Source organism: Simochromis diagramma, unplaced genomic scaffold (genome assembly GCF_900408965.1).
Source record: "Simochromis diagramma unplaced genomic scaffold, fSimDia1.1 OVJJ01000021.1, whole genome shotgun sequence".
Taxonomy (NCBI): Eukaryota; Metazoa; Chordata; class Actinopteri; order Cichliformes; family Cichlidae; genus Simochromis; species Simochromis diagramma.
Window position 1 is genome coordinate 44522 of NW_024387194.1, and position 18506 is coordinate 63027.

An 18506-nucleotide genomic window follows, 5' to 3' on the forward strand; every position below is an offset into this window, starting at 1 on the left:
TATTTGTTAATATTGATTTTAACATTTATTCTGAAGCTAACTTTGTGTCTTCATGAAAATTGACCTAAAAACTATTTTAATGATTTTTGTTTTCTGGCACACTGAACAGAAAAGTCAAGATAACCACAAGAAAGAAATCTGATAAAATAAAAGAGGTTTAAGTTCGACTTACTTCCAACATCCAGTCTGGTTCCTCCACCAAAAGTCCACCACAGTGATACAAACTCATTGAGTCGCAGTACAAAAACCTCTGACTGTAGAGAGACGCGGCTCTCTGACTCTGAAACAAACAAACTCAACAATATGAATTGTTTTTATCACAGCTTTATAACATATTAATAGTATAATTTTAAAATAAAATAAACACAATAAAATAAAGTTCCAAAATTATAATTTGAGAATTTACATTTTATAGTTGTTAAGATACATCACTACAAAAGCTCCCTGTCACAGCTGCGGGTTTTATTGGAAGGACCCAAACGCAGACTCAGATTCAGGGAGTGAGTTTTATTTAACGTAAGCGAAGCACATAACAGGAACGGCTATGGCGTGAACAAATGTCAATGGAAAATGCCTTTCATTGTTAATAAACTTGCTCACAGCTACGCTGTCGTCCGTGCTTGCGTTTGGGTCCAAATCCTCCTCCAGACGATCTGCCTCCCAGATTGTGACATGCTACCTCTATCAGCAGTAACATTATCAGTAAATACCAGTGGCCCAGCTACACTTACAGCCAAAACCATCAGTGCCATAACTTTGTCTCCACCATCTTTGACAGATGTTGTGATTTGCGTCAGATCAGTTTTTCTCCTTTGTAATTTTCTCTTCCAGTCATGCTGAAAAAACTTCATCTTTTAACTGTTTTTGACCTTTTAAATGTTTTACTGGCAAAGTCTAATCCAGTCTTCCAGTTCTTGAGTGTAACTTGACAGTAATAAAGTTTTTTTTTCTCTATGTTTGATTTAGTTTTTCAGCTGATTGATGATTTCCTGGACCTCATGCTGATACATGCAAGCTCACCTCTTGAACTCAAAATACTTTGTTTCCTCATTATTCCAAGATGAGTTACAAAGATAATCTTGTTTCCCCATGAAATGGTTTGTAGTAGACAGTCGTTCAATTACTTTGCACCATTTCCCAGCATCCAGTGTTTATTTCAGAATCCAGCTATCCTCTGTTTCCATTTGAAATTGTAGTTAACACCTTCAATCAGTAGCTCTTCTGTGTTGTTTTAAGTGCAGTACTGTACAAATGGCTGGTGAAATTCTCCAAAAGCTTTGCTGTTTTCAACATAATGTGTAATAACAACCTCATTATAATATATATTGTCATACCAACAGTTACCTGGGTTGCCACTCTGACCAAAGAACACGTGTTGTAAATTTAAGCATTTGCTTCAAACGTCATTAATTCATCATCTCATAGCATATGGCTATTTCTCCCTCTGTGGATCAATCTTCTGACAGACGTTTTCCTAGAAATAACTCCATTACATAAGCAGTCTGATTTGTTGTACTTCTTTAAGTAATAAAGCTTTTTATGAATCTCAATAAAAATATAAATATTTTTATCTATTCAATGCTTTCATTCAATGAAGGCAGATGTTTTTGTGTTATTTATTTTAAAGAACTCAACTATTCTTCATCCCAGATAATCTATAAATTCTTCCTCTTTTACCAACTCTGTGTCATTATAAATTAAACAACATAATATATGTTTTCAATCAAAATAGCTTTCACGGCCCTGGGTCTGTGACCAAGTGTTCTGTGTTTAATTTATATTTCTTGATTATTGTTATTCATGGTTTTAGTTCTCTTGATGATGATTTGTTTTTCTTTTCAGAAGAGTGACCTTGTGTTAAGATGGACACTACGGATAATATTCATTACAGTTGATCATTTACTATTGACATTAATAAATGAATAAGCCGTTCTGTTAAACACTGAATAACTGATCATTCAGTTATGAGTCACCTATATAATTTCCTAAATTAGCTGTTGGGCCAACAAATTTATATATAAAAAAAGCATCAAATGAAAGTTATAAAAAATATTGATGATGTCACACTTTCTATTTCAATCTGTGATCTTATCTGACAGGATTCTGGAGAGGCTGGAGCTTTACCCAGCTGTCCCAGGGTAAGGGGCAGGTTACACATTAACTGTAACTGTAATCCATAAACTGCAAATTAAATTTTGAGTAATTTTTAATATCAATTAATAGGAAACTAAGCAAAAACAGAAAAGACATCATTAATTCAGACAGAAAAAGCACGAAGGATTTCATTGTGTCAGTCAGATGATTTCCATAGAGAGGCACTTTGCATCAGCAGCACCATGCTCCAGTGCTCTGGGAGAGTTTATAGTCCTGAGAGTTGAACACTGGATGACTGACAGCTGTCCTTCATCACAACAGAAGCCACAGAAATCCTCCTCATCAAAAACATGACTTTGATCTGCGTCCTCATCTGGACTCTCCTCTGCTGCTGCTTCACAGGTAAAGTCCAGAGAATCAAACTCCTCTCCTCTATCAACATCTGTCCCTCTGAAATGAAGCCCACAAAACCATGAAGCTGCTTTATGTTTTTGTCTCTGTATCCTCAGAGTCCAGAGGACAATATACAGTGACTCAGCCTGGAGCAGTGAACTCTGCTGTGGGAGCATCTGTGAGCATCAAGTGTACGACCAGTCAGAATGTTCATGTTTGGAACAACAACCATCTTTTATCCTGGTACCAACAGAAAGATGGAGGAGTTCCTAAACTGCTCATTTACTATGCTAGCACTCGATATTCAGGGACTTCAGCTCGTTTTACAGGCAGTGGATCAAACTCTGACTTCACTCTGACCATCAGTGGAGTCCAGGCTGAAGATGCAGCAGTTTATTACTGTCTGAGTGAACACTACATTAACAGCCAGCATGTGTTCACACAGTGAAAAGCCATCATACAAAAACCTCTCTCAAGTGCAGAGACTGATACAGTTGACTGAGTACACACACTCAAAGAAATACACTGGGTTTCATATCTTAGTGAGGATATCTAATTGACATAATGCTTTTCCTAACTGCTTACTATAACCTTAACCATCAAAAGTGAAAGCCTAACTATAACCTAACTGTAACCCTGACACTAAAACCACTTTTTGAGACTCAAATGCCTTTAAACTCGTTTGGGACGAGCGTTTTTCCCCATAAGTGACTGTTGTTCTCCACAGTATAGTGGCATGCCACACGTGTAACGCACATTACAAAAAAACCCCAAAAAAACAAAACATGTGGGGAACCTCCTCCAGATGTCACTGTTGGTGTTTCTGGAGTCAACAAACATAGTGTGTATTATTTCATCAAAAGAAGTTAATTGGTCTCCATCACCCTCAGATTTACAACCAATCATGGGGTAGATGAAGGTAATGACATGTTCTGTTACCAACAGAAAAATGGTGAAACTCCTAAAAAGCTAACTTATAATGCTGACACTTGAGCTTCATGACCTTTGACCTCACTCACGCTTCACAGAGGTTTTAGGTTTCTTGGAACGTTATCCCAACTTCACATAAATAGGATTGTTAGAAAGGTGTAAAAGTACACAACACACACGATGATTGTGCTCACTATTATTGCATTTTACTGACAGTTATGAACTCAAGGAACACAGTCTGTTCCAGTCCAGCTCTCCCCGTCCCCGCTCGACTCTGTCTTCACTATATAGATGAACAGAAAGAGACAGCGTCATCAGTCAGTCGCCACCACCTGTGGCTCACCTGCCTCCCGGTACCGCCCCCTTGAGCTCACTGTACCACTCCTCCCCTACAGATGAGCCAAGGACCACACCTCCGCCACAGAAGGCAAATCAAATACACCCATTTTGTCTCTCTCTGTTATGGACACAGATGTACAGATTTGTATACAGAGTAGCATGAAAGACTCAAATGTAAGCACTCAGTAAGGTGCAGAAAAGTGCTGAACAATCATAAATTCTAAACAATCAGTTGTTTGTTTCTGCTCATTAAATTCTGTAAGAATTAGAAATGTGAAGGTCCCAAGTTCAGTCTGTGGATTTTACCTCCAACAGCAGCTTTTATCCAGGTACATGTTCTTGAACTTAAAGTGTCCGTGATGATAACAGAGATTCTATCATGATGGGTTTTATTACTTAGTTTTATTCATTTGAATAAAGCTGGAATTCAGTTGTGTAATTGTTTGTAATTTGTGATTAAAAAAACATCAACAGCAGTGAACAACGATGCTTGATCTGCCCCGCTGTTACATGTCACATGGTTGTGATCATAGCTACAGAAAGAGGTGTTATAGGTAGTGCTGTCAGAGATAACAGCCTCGTTTAAAAGATACTGATTGTGTCTGTTTGTGTTTTATAAGAAGTCCTTTGAAGCAAAGAGCAGTGACTGTACCTCCACATGTCTGAGCTCCTCACTCTCTGAGACTAAGCTCAGCTACTCTACAGCATGAACCTGTGACCTCATTAATTCATATTTTTAATTAATCGAGATATATTCTTACTAAATATTATGATAAACATGTGAATCCATCAAGGAACCATAAAACAAAACATTTAAATAATAGAAAATATTTTGGAATAAGAATATTCTGAAGAACAAACTGATATATCTGCTCAATACTACGATGGATTGAAATATTCCTGATAAACAGCATCGTCAGACTGATCCAAGTCAGTCAGTTCATTTCCATAGAGACACTTTGCATCAGCAGCACCATGCTCCAGTGCTCTGGGAGAGTTTATAGTCCTGAGAGTTGAACACTGGATGACTGACAGCTGTCCTTCATCACAACAGAAGCCACAGAAATCCTCCTCATCAAAAACATGACTTTGATCTGCGTCCTCATCTGGACTCTCCTCTGCTGCTGCTTCACAGGTAAAGTCCAGAGAATCAAACTCCTCTCCTCTATCAACATCTGTCCCTCTGAAATGAAGCCCACAAAACCATGAAGCTGCTTTATGTTTTTGTCTCTGTGTCCTCAGAGTCCAGAGGACAGATCACAGTGACTCAGCCTGGAGCAGTGAGCTCTGCTGTGGGAGCAACTGTGAGCATCAAGTGTACGACCAGTCAGAATGTTCATAACAACAACCATTTAGCCTGGTACCAACAGAAAGATGGAGGAGTTCCTAAACTGCTCATTTACTATGCTAGCACTCGAGTATCAGGGATTCCAGATCGTTTTACAGGCAGTGGATCAAACTCTGACTTCACTCTGACCATCAGTGGAGTCCAGGCTGAAGATGCAGCAGTTTATTACTGTCAGAGTCTTCACTATCCTAACAGTCAGAATGTGTTCACACAGTGAAAAACAGTCGTACAAAAACCTCCCTCAGTCAGACTGAACAGAAACTGAAGTGACTGCTGCAGCTGGAAGATACTGCAGAGACTGATACAGTTCACTGAGGACACACACACACACACACACACACACATACACACACACACACACACACTGTATATCTCTTAAACAAATACCATCATTTTTTGCACAGCAAGGAAAAGTTGGAGAAAGTCTCGGGAAACAATCTCTCATCTTGCAAAAATTATTTCTCTGAAATGAAGCTGACAAAACCATGATGTGTACGATTATGATAAAGAAAGCTGAGCAGTGTATTGAAAAAAGCTTGGCTATGACCTTTGAGCTCAGCTTGAAAATAGATCTGTGAAGGTTCTCAGTCATCCAGGTCCTCGTACTCTAAGGAGCCACCAAACCTACAAAATGTCTTTGGGGCAAGACATCGTTCCCTCAAAGCTACTCGAGGATGACAGTGTGGAAATAAGTGTGCAGTCAGTTATTAATACTAGTCTTCTATCTGGGTGTTGTTGGGTCTGTGTTTCCACAAGCCCCGCTGGTTTAGAGACTTATTCATCATGAAGAAAACGAGACAGTCAGCGATCGATCGATTTATTTGCAATGGAGGCCTCGTCGGTGTCTACCACAAAATGACCCCAACGACGGCCTCCGCTTGCTGCCTTTTATTGGGAATTGTGTGTGTGTGTGTGTGTGTGTGTGTGTGTGTGTGTGTGTGTGTGTGTGTGTGTGTGTGTGTGTGTGTGTGTGTGTGTGTGTAAGCTGGTGCCAGGAGTCCAGCGGTCCACCTAAACAAAAGGCTCTTATACTTAAACAGATACAGAGTAGGTGTCCTCCCATACTATATAAAGAAGGTACGACCTCACTCATGACCTTAGGATGTGTGTGCATGCCAGAACACTCTGGAAGAGTCTTTGCAGACTACCAAGGATCAGACCTCTATCATTATACAATTGATACCTCTAAGCATATATGATTATATGATAGAGCCCCTTTTTATGGCCTCTATCAACCCTCATCGCCTCACTTCAGGCATTCTTCCTGTGGGGGGAACACTTATGACTCCTCTATTGTCCTTTTTATCTCTGCAGAAAACCTTTCTCGGAAAGGGTATTGGATCCAGTTGTTTTACTGCTGTTATGATCCCACCTGTTGAATCACTTTAGCAGTCTTGTAGAAGTGGTCATGATGCAAATGACAACAACAATGACACAAAGGAAGACCCTCTTCAGATTGTTAAAGTATGCTTAGCACAGTGACACAGCATTAGGTGATGTTCATAGGAAATTGCCGTCGGTCATTCCCCATCACCACCCTAGCTTCTGGTTTCTGTGCTGCTCACAGAATCATGATGCCATCATTGAACTCCCTCTGTGCTGTCGATTGGAGCTTGGCACGCTCCCCTCACCCTCAGATGCCCGTCTGTAGTATTTTTTCTCTCTTACTTTCTTTGCTAAATGTACCTGTATATTGTTTATATGATCTAAATATATTAACAATGAACAATTTCTTTTGTTCTCAGATCAAATAAAACAATTCCATCTCAAATACTTTTTTTTTCCACATAATGAAAGTATTTGTGTAGAAATTAAAACTCTTTGCAAGTAAATTATTGTTTTATCCTATATCCTGCGTAATTTAAAATACGAAAATATTAAAACCATACTAAATATAGAAGAATGTATTAAAACTATCACAGTAAAGCTCCTGTTAAGTAAAGGTGGTATGAATAATTTGTTTTACAGAGACGAGTAAAACTCTGAGTTTCAAGTCCTTTCACTCTAATTACCACTGGAGCAAAGCTAAGTTAGAAAAATTGAATGTAATGCAGGGTTGTAGAGTGCAACCAATTTGGTCGCAAGTGCGATTAAAAATAATCTCAGGTCGCAGCAGGACGACCAACTACTCGAGTAAAAAATAAATAAAAAAATACTCTCTGCAACTCTGAAACTCTCCCTGTGGTCAACAACCGACACACATTATGCTCCTATCGTGGTCTAAACCAATCAGAGATAATCAGGGGTGGGACCTCTCTGATTGGTCGTAGTTCAGATATTTATGTAGTCCGTCTGTATGTTTGAACGTACAGGCAGATAGAGAGAGGTGAGTAGCTTGAATAAAGCGACATTGATTCATTAAATCCTAAATCGAGTTTTAAACATAAATATATTTTCCCAGAAACGCCGGACTCTCAGGTTAAAGATCACAAAAGTATTTTATCAACCACCAAACAGTAAATGAGAGCAGGTAAACGGATTCCACACAAAGACACACAGTGTAAACACACAGCGCGGACCCGACGCATCAGAATCAGCTTTCTCTGCTTTCTCACACGACGGCACGTAGACGGACACGCCATCGGGCTGAAAGCCGACAGCTCACTGATTCTGATGCGTCGGGTCCGCGCTGTTTACGTCTTTTTTTGCGCTGATTCTGAGCTGCAGGTTTTGTCTCTCTCCAAGCAAAATTGACTGAACCAGCAGCAAAAGAAGCAACAAACTATTCACATCTGATAAACATCGTCATGAATTCCCTCTTACTTTACTGTTTTGTTTCCACCAAGATAAAAATCACACTTCATGCACAGCTCTCTCTCTCTGTACTTCAAGAACAGTTTCCCGTCTCAAATCTCTGTTTTCTGCGTTATTTCTTCGCTTATTACCCACCAGTCTACCGTTGTTTACAGCGCTGTCAGCCTCTGTCTTTTTTTTTTTCTTTTTTTCTTTTACTTCAATGACCTCGGACAAGAAAGCCTATTTTCTGCTGTTCAATACTGAAGAAATGTAAACTTTTTTAAAATTATGCAAAATTGCAGAATATTTTTAAGATTATCTGCTATAAAAATCCAGGCCAGGAATATCTCCTTCATGTTTTCTGTTTTTTATTCTCAGTTACTTTGACACATGGGCATTGTTAGGATTGATATTTTTTATATTGTCATTTGTGCTAAAATATATAGATATATAACCATTGCCTTTATGTGTCCTAATATGGCTATCATTATGAAGAAAAAGCCAGACAGTCAAAGGGGCTTTCTTTTCTTTACATTTACATCACGTACACTTATATAAGTTGGTTGGAGTTTTGAGCCATGGGTGGACATGACTCAAAAAGGGGGGAGAAGATCATAAACAACTTGATCCAATTTCCTTTAAAAAACTTTTTCTGCAGTGACAACAGGAAAGGAGAGGAGTTGTAAATGCAGATGATTCACCAGGTGACTCTATCACCCCACAGGGTGTCTACAGTGAGAAGATGTGGGGGTTTGAAAGGGGTCATAAAGAGGAGTGTTGACCAGGCTACAGCTTTGAAGATAGCTGGAAGCCACATGGACAAACCAAAAACCAACGGATGTGTTTGAATGCCTATGTCTGCATACATTTGGATTGTAGTGCATATTCTTTTGAGAACGTTGATTCTTGTTTTTGACTGTTGACATTCATTTGTTTCCTTGCAGGATGTAGTTTACTGTGTGTGAGATGAATGAGAAGTAGGATAATTGCTAAGCATGTTTTGTACATGTATTAACTGTGAACTTTTGCAGCAATAGGAAGTGAATGATGTGAGGAGCTGTGTGTGAATGAAGCCTATACTGAACTGTCAAACACAAGGGTGCATAAGTGGAAATTTAAGTACAAAGTTGACAAAAAGGGGGGGGGGACTGTTGGAGTCAAATTGTTAAATGTTGTCATTGTGTTACTTAAATGTGTAAGACTTAGTTCAAGCAGCATGGTCAAAGACATTCCTTTGTCTCTGACCACCTCTCCAGCCTGTTTGTTGGTGGGGGAGGCTGTAGTGTTTCATTATAGGGACATCCTATGTGAGGGTTCTGTTTTCTTGGTTAGTAAGCTTCCTGCTTTTATGACCCTTTTGATAAGCAGGAGGTCACACAAACGCACCACCAAACAAACATACACACTCACATACACACAACACACGTACTCGCACACACACACCCACACACACACGCAGTGTTTTAACCTTTTGTGACCATAGGGGGGTTTTACAACGAGTGGTGTTTGTGTTCTCAGAATAAAAGCTGCAAGGAAGGCTGTTTATTTGATGCTGGCTAGCAGACAGGTGAGGAGCGTTTAGCTCCAAGAGCCTGGTTCCAACCAACCTCCCTTGCTAGCAAGTAAAATTGCTGTTCATCTTGCTTCCTTGTCGTTAACGGGAATAAGTTTCTAAACCAGCGGGGCCTGTGGAAGCGCAGAGCAGCGTTCACGGCGAAGCTGCTCCTCCGGCACCGATGCCAGAGGCGGCGGGATTCCTCCAGGTCACTCGCTAACACTGTGGAGCATCAGCAGTGAGTCACGGGTGTTAAAAAGCGTCTGTCGCTCATACACCAACAGGGAGTGGGTTTTCAAAGCTAGCAGGGACACCACTAAGAACACAATATGCAAACATTGCAGAACCGAGAGAAAGACGTCGTGCCATAACACCCGGTGCTATCTCTGCATTCTTATGGCCAAAGAGTGCCAAAGCACTTTAAGCACAAGAACAAGATTGTTAGTTAATCATTTACAAATCAATATTGTCTGTATGGACAGCAATTTCCCCCCAAAAAAGGGCACATGTACAACCGCGGTGTTAGACGATGCGGTTGAAAAAGTGGCGCACCAGTGCAACCTAGGCAAAAAGTTATTCTAGAGCCCTGTAATGTTAAAGATAATTAGAACATGAAGCCACTGCTTAGCTTAACTGAAAACAATTCTGGGATTTGTTTTTTGAACTTTAGCATCACAGTTGAACAAATGAAACACCAGGAGAATAACAAAGTGAAAGATGAAACATCGACCAAATCATTTTAACAATGTTCATGTTTGAAATTATACAGCTTAATAAAAACAGGATGACTTTATTTGCACAACAAGATCATGTGAGTTGATAAGAAGGTTCATTTTTGGTATAGAGGAGTTTATTTGTTTTGGATGTGAGCAATGCCAAAACAAGAAAACAGGTCCTTGTGTTCCCCAATCTTCCCAAACAGAAAATGAAAAGTAAACCAAAGACGAGTTTCTAAGCAATGCTCTTAACCAGGAAACAAGTGTTTCAACAAAAATGGCCTTTCACTCCTTAACTGCTGCAATGTTTACATTTTACTGTTTACACTGCACAAGTTTACTCTCACAAATTAAACCCTTTTTGGGTTGAAAGAAAGATGGAGGACCTGTACTACTGTGTGTGTGTGTGTGTGTGTGTGTGTGTGTGTGTGTGTGGTGTGTGTGTTGTTCCTCAGTGAACTGTATCAGTCTCGCAGTATCTTCCAGCTGCAGCAGTCACTTCAGTTTCTGTTCAGTCTGACTGAGGGAGGTTTTTGTACGACTGTTTTTTCACTGTGTACACACCCACTGACTGTTAGGATAGTGCCAACTCTGACAGTAATAAACTGCTGCATCTTCAGCCTGGAGTCCACTGATGGTCAGAGTGAAGTCAGAGTTTGATCCACTGCCTGTTAAAACGAGCTGGAATCCCTGATACTCGAGTGCTAGCATGGTAAATGAGCAGTTAGGAACTCCTCCATCTTTCTGTTGGTACCAGTGTAAGTAGTTGTTGCTATAAACATTCTGACTGGTCGTACACTTGATGTTCACAGATCCTCCCACAGCAGAGCTCACTGCTCCAGGCTGAGTCACTGTGATCTGTCCTCTGGACTCTGAGGACACAGAGACAAAAACATAAAGCAGCTTCATGGTTTTGTGGGCTTCATTTCAGAGGGACAGATGTTGATAGAGGAGAGGAGTTTGATTCTCTGGACTTTACCTGTGAAGCAGCAGCAGAGGAGAGTCCAGATGAGGACGCAGATCAAAGTCATGTTTTTGATGAGGAGGATTTCTGTGGCTTCTGTTGTGATGAAGGACAGCTGTCAGTCATCCAGTGTTCAACTCTCAGGACTATAAACTCTCCCAGAGCACTGGAGCATGGTGCTGCTGATGCAAAGTGCCTCTCTATGGAAATCATCTGACTGACTCCAGCACGACTCATTTAAAAAGAGTTTTTCACAGCATATTTGGAATGTGACTCAACTGAACACTGTAGATTCATAGACAGGTAACAAATAAAGAAAAACTCGACCCCTACAATGAAGTGATGTGAAAGCTGTGTAAATTTGAGCAGATGTGTTAGAGCTCACGTTATCCTCCAGTATCATCACCATCATTGACACCGAATGTGGGGACATAATCAAAATCGTAATTATAATACTTTTAAATAAAAAAACTGGAGAATCCGTACCAAAGAGCACTGAAGCTTTTATATTCGGTGTTAACTCAACAATGTAAACAAACACTTTTTCAGTTTTCGCTCTTTTGTTGTGACATATCTCACTTTGTCACTGCAGAATAATGTCATAGAAATATAATCAACAAAGTCTGCAGACACGATGAGCCAACACCTTTTAATTCCCAAGCAGTTGAGGGAGGGAGGACATTCAGTGGGGCACTGATACGTGTCTCTAAAGATGAATAGCAGCCCTCTTTAACCCTTTAAAGCCGGTCGGAGCGGACACGCTCCAATTTGCGTAACTATTTTTAAATCCCGGTAGCACTGCAACCACGTAAGCTAGCGCAATAATTTTTTTGCATATGAAACCGGAGGAGTTGTACTTACATCTTATGCCATCAGCCTTGTCCTAGGTCACAGTTTCCTTCCACATACAGCTTTGCAAAAACTGCATATAAAAAGCACTTGCAGCAACAAAAACATAATATTCCAGAAACACGCTTTGCCGATCCGATCAGCTGTTTGTAACACTTCCTACATCCATCAGCGTGAACTATCACCTGTTCTCCATGTCCTGCCCGAAACCGGAAGTGACGTCATTTTGCGGAAATGTAGTTTTTTTTTACCATCGTGGCCTTATGAGCCTATACTGTGTTTTTAAAAGTTATGTTTGACTTTATGACTTTCTGTGTCGTTTCTGGGATGCTGAGGACTCATATTGCACTGCTGGAAATAGTTTATTTTGATGCAGGGAGCTGGAAGCATGTAAATATAATAAAACCACAGCAGCCAAACAGAGAGCCTGACGAGCCCCAGTTGTAAGTAAGCTATTAAGACTCGACTGGACACTGTGTTCGTGTTTTCCTCCGAAACAATAAGTTCTGCTGGAGCAGCCTTTCAACGCCTCTCTCTGTCTCTTACAAACTTGACCCAGACAACAAAGTAAAGCTAGTTTTCAGCTACGAGCCCGACACGAACCCGACGGATTAGCCAGAGGTCCCTTTACTACAGTTGGAGCTGCGGACCTGTTTTATATATGCGTTTGCAGATCACTGCAAAAAGTGCAGACTTACCTAATGTCCACCTACTGTTACTCATTTATATTAAGATGTAAAAATCGAGTTGTTATTGGTACGGCAAGTAGCCTTCAGTAACACTAATAAATCACACAGCAATAGTGCATTCATGTAGTTGTAAAAGCATGATCATATATTAAGTAATCCAAAGTATTCAGAATACGTTACAAAATACATTTGGGGCATGTAATCTGTAGTGGAATACATTTTAAAAGTAACCTTCCCAACACTGCAGACACTACATCACCAAACAGAAAGTGACCTGTTCAGGGCATGAAACCGAAAGTCTTTCCAGCCTCACAGGTTGTCCTGTTAATAAAAATATCAAATTAAAACAGAGATGAATGATTCTGCGTCGTGGTCATGTTTAACTTTTGCATCCTGTGGTCAGCATCATGCATCAATGTGAATCACTGCAAGTTTTTTGTACTGAGTTTTACAAAACTCTAAAATAGGTTTTGCAAATTGTACCTTTCCTCTGATTTTTTAATGTCTTTCATTTTGACGCCATGTTCAACTGTGCAGGTTCTTTTTTGGGGAAATTTTTCTATTCTGTCCTGTTGCTTACATGTTAAAGCGGTTCTTTGATTTGCTGACAGGTAACTTTCTAAAACTCTTTCCAGTGTGAAGATTCTCTGAAACTCTGTGTTCTGCCCTCCCTGTACGTTGATGCCCAGTTTGGCAGATAGATAAACAGTTCTTCAAAAGCAGAGGCAAAGGCTTCCAGTTCTCATTGCAGGGTTTAATTTGTTGCCCTAATGAAGGCACGTAAACTACAAACATAAGAAAAGCATATTAAAACATACATCTGGAACATAATATATTTCTCACATTACAAAGTACAGACTGAAGACTTAGCAACTTGAACTATAGCTGGTATAACCAAGAAAATAAATGAAAACATGTTAACTCCAAATCCCGCTAGCTTGATGCTAACACACAATGGAATTTCCTATTGACATGCTAACACAATTAGCATCGGCAGTGCAGCTAACATGCCGGCTTCAAATATGAGAGTCAACAACCCATTTTACATCACATGCTTAACATGAACACAGAATATAATCGTACTTACAAGCATATATTTCTCATGCTCCAGTACAGCCAACTTCAGAGCTAATATTTTGTGTGCTGGTATCAAACTTGGCCAGACTCCATGAACTTTTCCTATATTTACTAGAGAAACTTGAGTACACAAACCCGCTTCCTCCCCCTAGTGGGGTGGTGGAGCTACTGCACCCCAGCAGTGGCAGCACACTCCCCGTCTGGTATAATGAATTATACCACTACCCATTCCCTGGATGTAGTAGTAAAACAACCTCCGACACTGGCCGCAAAATACACTTTAGGAGTGCCATTCTTGACTACCTTCACTTCCACCTTACGTACTCTATGATCTTGGCTAGGAAAGGCTTTAATCACAAGTCCAACAGGCCACTCAGTCCTTTTTACTTGCGAATCCTTCATCAGTACAACAATCTCCCACTTGAAGGTTTGGCTTCTCTGTTGTCCACTTTCTCTGTGTTTGAAGCGTGGTCAGATACTCCGTTTTCCACCTCTTCCAAAATGCATCAGCGAGTGCTTGGACCCTTTTCCAGTGTTTGTTGGACAGATCATTAACATCAAAATTCCCAGAGGGAGCAGTCAACGTATCTCGTTTCTGTTGTCAACAACATTGATGGGGTGAGAACTGCCGGTGCTTCTGGGTCAGAAGACACTGAGACCAATGGTCTTGAATTTATAATGGCGGTAACCTCTGCCATCAGGGTGACAAGTGTCTCATGTGTGAGGTACGATGGATTCAGCCTCAGAAGAAGAGCATCTAAGATTCGCCGAGCGATACCAATCATCCTCTCCCACACCCCACCCATGTGGGAAGAGTGGGGAGGATTGAATATCCAAGTACACTTGTTGCTTTTAAGGTAATTCCTCACCTCAGAATCTGATGTGTCAAGTCTGAGTTCTTTATAGGCTCCAGTGAAAATTTGTTCCCCGATCTGATCTGATTGTTTTGATCGGCCCTCTTATGGCAATGAAACGTCTGAGCCCATTGATGAAGCTTGTAGTGGTCATAGTCTCTATAACCTCAATGTGAACAGCTCTGGTAGTCAAACAAGTGAACATTACTGCCCATCGTTTACTTCCTGCATGCCCTCCTCTTGTTCTTCGGGCAGTCACCATCCAAGGTCCAAAAAACATCCAACCCTACATGAGTAAATGGTGGATCTGGTGAAAGTCTTTCAGATGGCAAGTCTGACATCTTCTGGTTCCTCCAATTTACCTCTCAGCCTTTTGCAGGTTACACATTTGTGTATCACACTAGATACAAGCCTTTTCCCCCCCAATCAGCCAAAGTCCTGCCAACCTAATAGCTCCCTCCGTGAAATGGCGTCCTTGGTGCGCAGCTTGTTCGTGATATCTTCTGACCAATAATGTAGCAATGTGCGTCTTGGGAATGACCAGAGGATGTTTATCATCAAAAGACATATCGGCTGAGGACATACGGCCGCCAACTCTTAATAGCCCATCTTTGTCCAGAAATGGTGTCAGCTTTCGCAGTGGACTTTGTTTTGGGATTCGGTCCCCTTTGGCTAGACACTGCAACACCCTTGCAAAGGCATCTTGTTGTGCAGTTTTAATGATCACTTTTACTGCTTGTTCTTCTTCATCCCCAGTGTTGCCACCATGTGTATCTGCAATACTCCTTGCCTTTTTGATTAGTGTGGAGACTGCACGAGTCAAAGCTCTCCAAGTGGAAAATGTAAGAAACCTTTTGAGCTCCAAGCGAGCTTTCTTTAACCATTGAGCTGAAGGTCGTTACTTCAGGGCGAACTTCTGGATCCACCTCCGGATGTATCAGCTCAAAGTCATCACTCTGGGGAAGGAGTTGTTTTGAAGGGCCCAATAGAAATGATGGTCCAGTGAACCAATTGGTGCCTTTGAGAGCTGCAGCAGTTGTTGGCCGAGTTCCATGGTCTGCTGGGTTTTCTTCAGTGGTGATGTAATGCCACTGATCTGGACAAGACGACTTTCTGATCTGTGCTATCCTGTTTCACACATAGACATAAAACCTGCGTGAGGTGTTATATATGTAGCCCAGTACTATCTTGCTGTCAGTATAGTACGTCACAGAATGAATGTCAATATCCATTTCATCTTGGATGAAGACTGCCATTTCAGTTGCCAAAACCGCAGCACAAAGCTCAAGACGGGGCACGGTGTGCGCTGGGTGTGGGGCCAGCTTTGCCTTTGCCATAACAAATCCCACGTGGATCTCTCCTGTTGCAGAAATTGTTTTCAAGTAAGCCACAGCAGCTATAGCCATGACTGATGCATCTGAAAACACGCACAACTCTCTGTGCTGAGTCTGTGTAGACAAAGACACTGGAACATATAGTCTTGGGATCTGGAGCTGATCTAAGTCTTTCATAGAGTCTTTCCAGAGTTTCCAGTGTTCTTGTTTTGAAGCTGGCAATGGTGTGTCCCAGTCATACTGTTCAATGGAGAGGTTTCTCACTAAATGTCTTCCTCCCACTGTGACTGGCACTACAAATCCCAAAGGGTCAAACAAACTGTTCACTGCAGACAAAATCCCTATTTTTGTCAAGGGTTTCTCCTCCTTCGACACACAGAAGGTGAAGTTGTCTGTTTCCAGATTCCAAATTAGACCTAGACTCCTCTGAAGAGGTAGTGACTCCACTCCTAAGTCTAGATCTTTCAAATCCTTGGCCAAGTCTTCTGGTGGGAATGCTTGCATAACACTGCTGCTGTTCGATGCAATCTTGTGTAGCTTAATGTTTGATTTAGCTAGCATCGCTTGGGCAGTGCGCAGGACACCAGTGGCTTCTGCTTCATTAGGAAAAGATGCAAGTCCATCATCCACATAAAATTGCGTGTGATGAACTCCCTTGCACTGGTAGTGGAGTCATCTGCTTGCTTAGCAGCTCGTCTGAGGCAGTAAATGGCAACTGCTGGTGATGGACTGTTGCCAAATACATGTACTGTCATTCGAAACTCTTTCACTGCTTTCTGGAGATCATTGTTTTCATACCATAAGAACCTCAGAAAGTTGCGATGTTCCTCGCACACCTTGAAGCAGTAGAACATCTGCTGCACATCCGCTGTAACTGCTATAGGTTCTCTGCGGAAGCGGATCAGAACCCCAAGGAGAGTGTTGTTCAAGTCGGGTCCACTCAGGAGCACATCATTGAGGGAAACCCCTTCATGTTTGGCACTTGAATCGAACACTACCCTTATCTGGTCAGGTTTTTGTGGGTGGTAAACCCCAAATATTGGTAGATACCACCTTTCCTCACCTTCTTTTAATGGAGGGGCCGGCTCTGCTTGCTTTTCAACAAACATTCTTTGCATGAAATCGATGAAGTGTTTCCTCATTTGTGGTTTTTTCTCCAGAGTTCTCCGAAGAGATGCAAGACGCTTTAAAGCTTGAGGTCTGTTATTGGAAGGTGGTTTCGTGGTGACCGAAAGGGTAATGGGGAAACCCAAGTATTGTAACTGTCTTTATAGACTTGTTCATCAATGTCTTCAAGAAACTCTCGTCATCGATTGACATTGCCGGGACGTCATCATGTTGTGTCCTTTGAAACACCTGACTGGCAAACTCACTTTCCTTACTTTTCAAGTGTTGTGCAGAGCTTTGAAGACTTAGGTTCGAGGTGTGACAACCAAGCTTTTCTTTGACTAGCATATTGTTTGGACATGCACTCAAGAGTGAAGCTCGTCCATTTGGTAGAATGTTGGTCTTGTATACACAGATGTTGGATGTCTTATGCACTTCTCCCAGACACACTTCCCCTACGATCACCCAACCAAGGTCGAGTCGTTGAGCATATGGTTCATTATGGAGACCATTATGCTGTTCTCTGACTTTGTGCACACGCAGAATGTCTCTGCCAAGGAGAAGGAGGATGTCCGCTTCTGGATCAATTTCTGAGATTTTTCCCTTGATTGCCTTCAGATGTGGGTAGAAATGAGTGACTTCTGGGGATGGGATTTCCGTCCTATCATCAGGTATCATATCGCACTCAATGAGAGTAGGCAGGGGAAGCTGAGTGGTGCCATCAAGGGACTCCAAAATGAAGTCACGGGCTCGTCTCCCTGCTATCTCCACAACACCTGAGCATGTTTTCAGTGTATACGGCTCAAGCTGTCCTTCAATGCTGAAGATGTCAAAAAAGTATGTTTTAGCCAAGGAGCGATTGCTTTGTTCGTCTAGAACAGCATACACCTTGACAGCTTTCTCTGGTTGCCCAGCAGGATACACTCTGACCAAACATATCTTAGAGCATGACCTTGAACCAACTGAGTCTCCGCATACTTCTGTGCATTTTGATGTCACGTCAGCCACACTTGCTTCTCCTTCTCTTTCCTCCCCGCCATACCCTTCACTAGCCACCAGGCTCTCTGCATTTTGAGGACGAGGATTGGGGTGTAGTGCGGTGATATGTCTTTCACTACCACAATCTGTGCACTGCACTGATTTAGGACAATCTTTGGCCATGTGCTGCACAGAAGAACAACACTTGAAACAAATGTTCTTGTCCTTTAAGTATGCCTTTCTTTCTTCCAGGGTCTTACTTTTGAAAAGACGGCATTTTCTGAGAGGGTAAGGCTTGCAGTGTAGTGGACACTGTTTATCGGGGTCCAAGTTGTTCTTGCCTGTAGGAACGTTTGGGCTGGCTGCCAGATTACTTGCTATCTCCGTCCTCTTAGCAGAGACATGTGAACGATACTTCTGTTGTGTCATTGTCTAGATTCTAGGATTGTTGGCGTTGGCACCGGTTACACACGAAAAACTCGGGTCATTACGAATTTTAGCTTCTTCGTTCACAAGTTTCACAAAAAAGGAAAATGGAGGATA

The 18506-nt window shown here is 41.4% G+C and overlaps 1 gene segment (V, D, J or C); it reads right to left on the reverse strand.

Annotated features, from left to right (window-relative positions):
• The window catches only part of LOC120745226, a 31843-nt gene that overhangs the window by 1478 nt on the left and 11859 nt on the right, over nucleotides 1-18506 (reverse strand).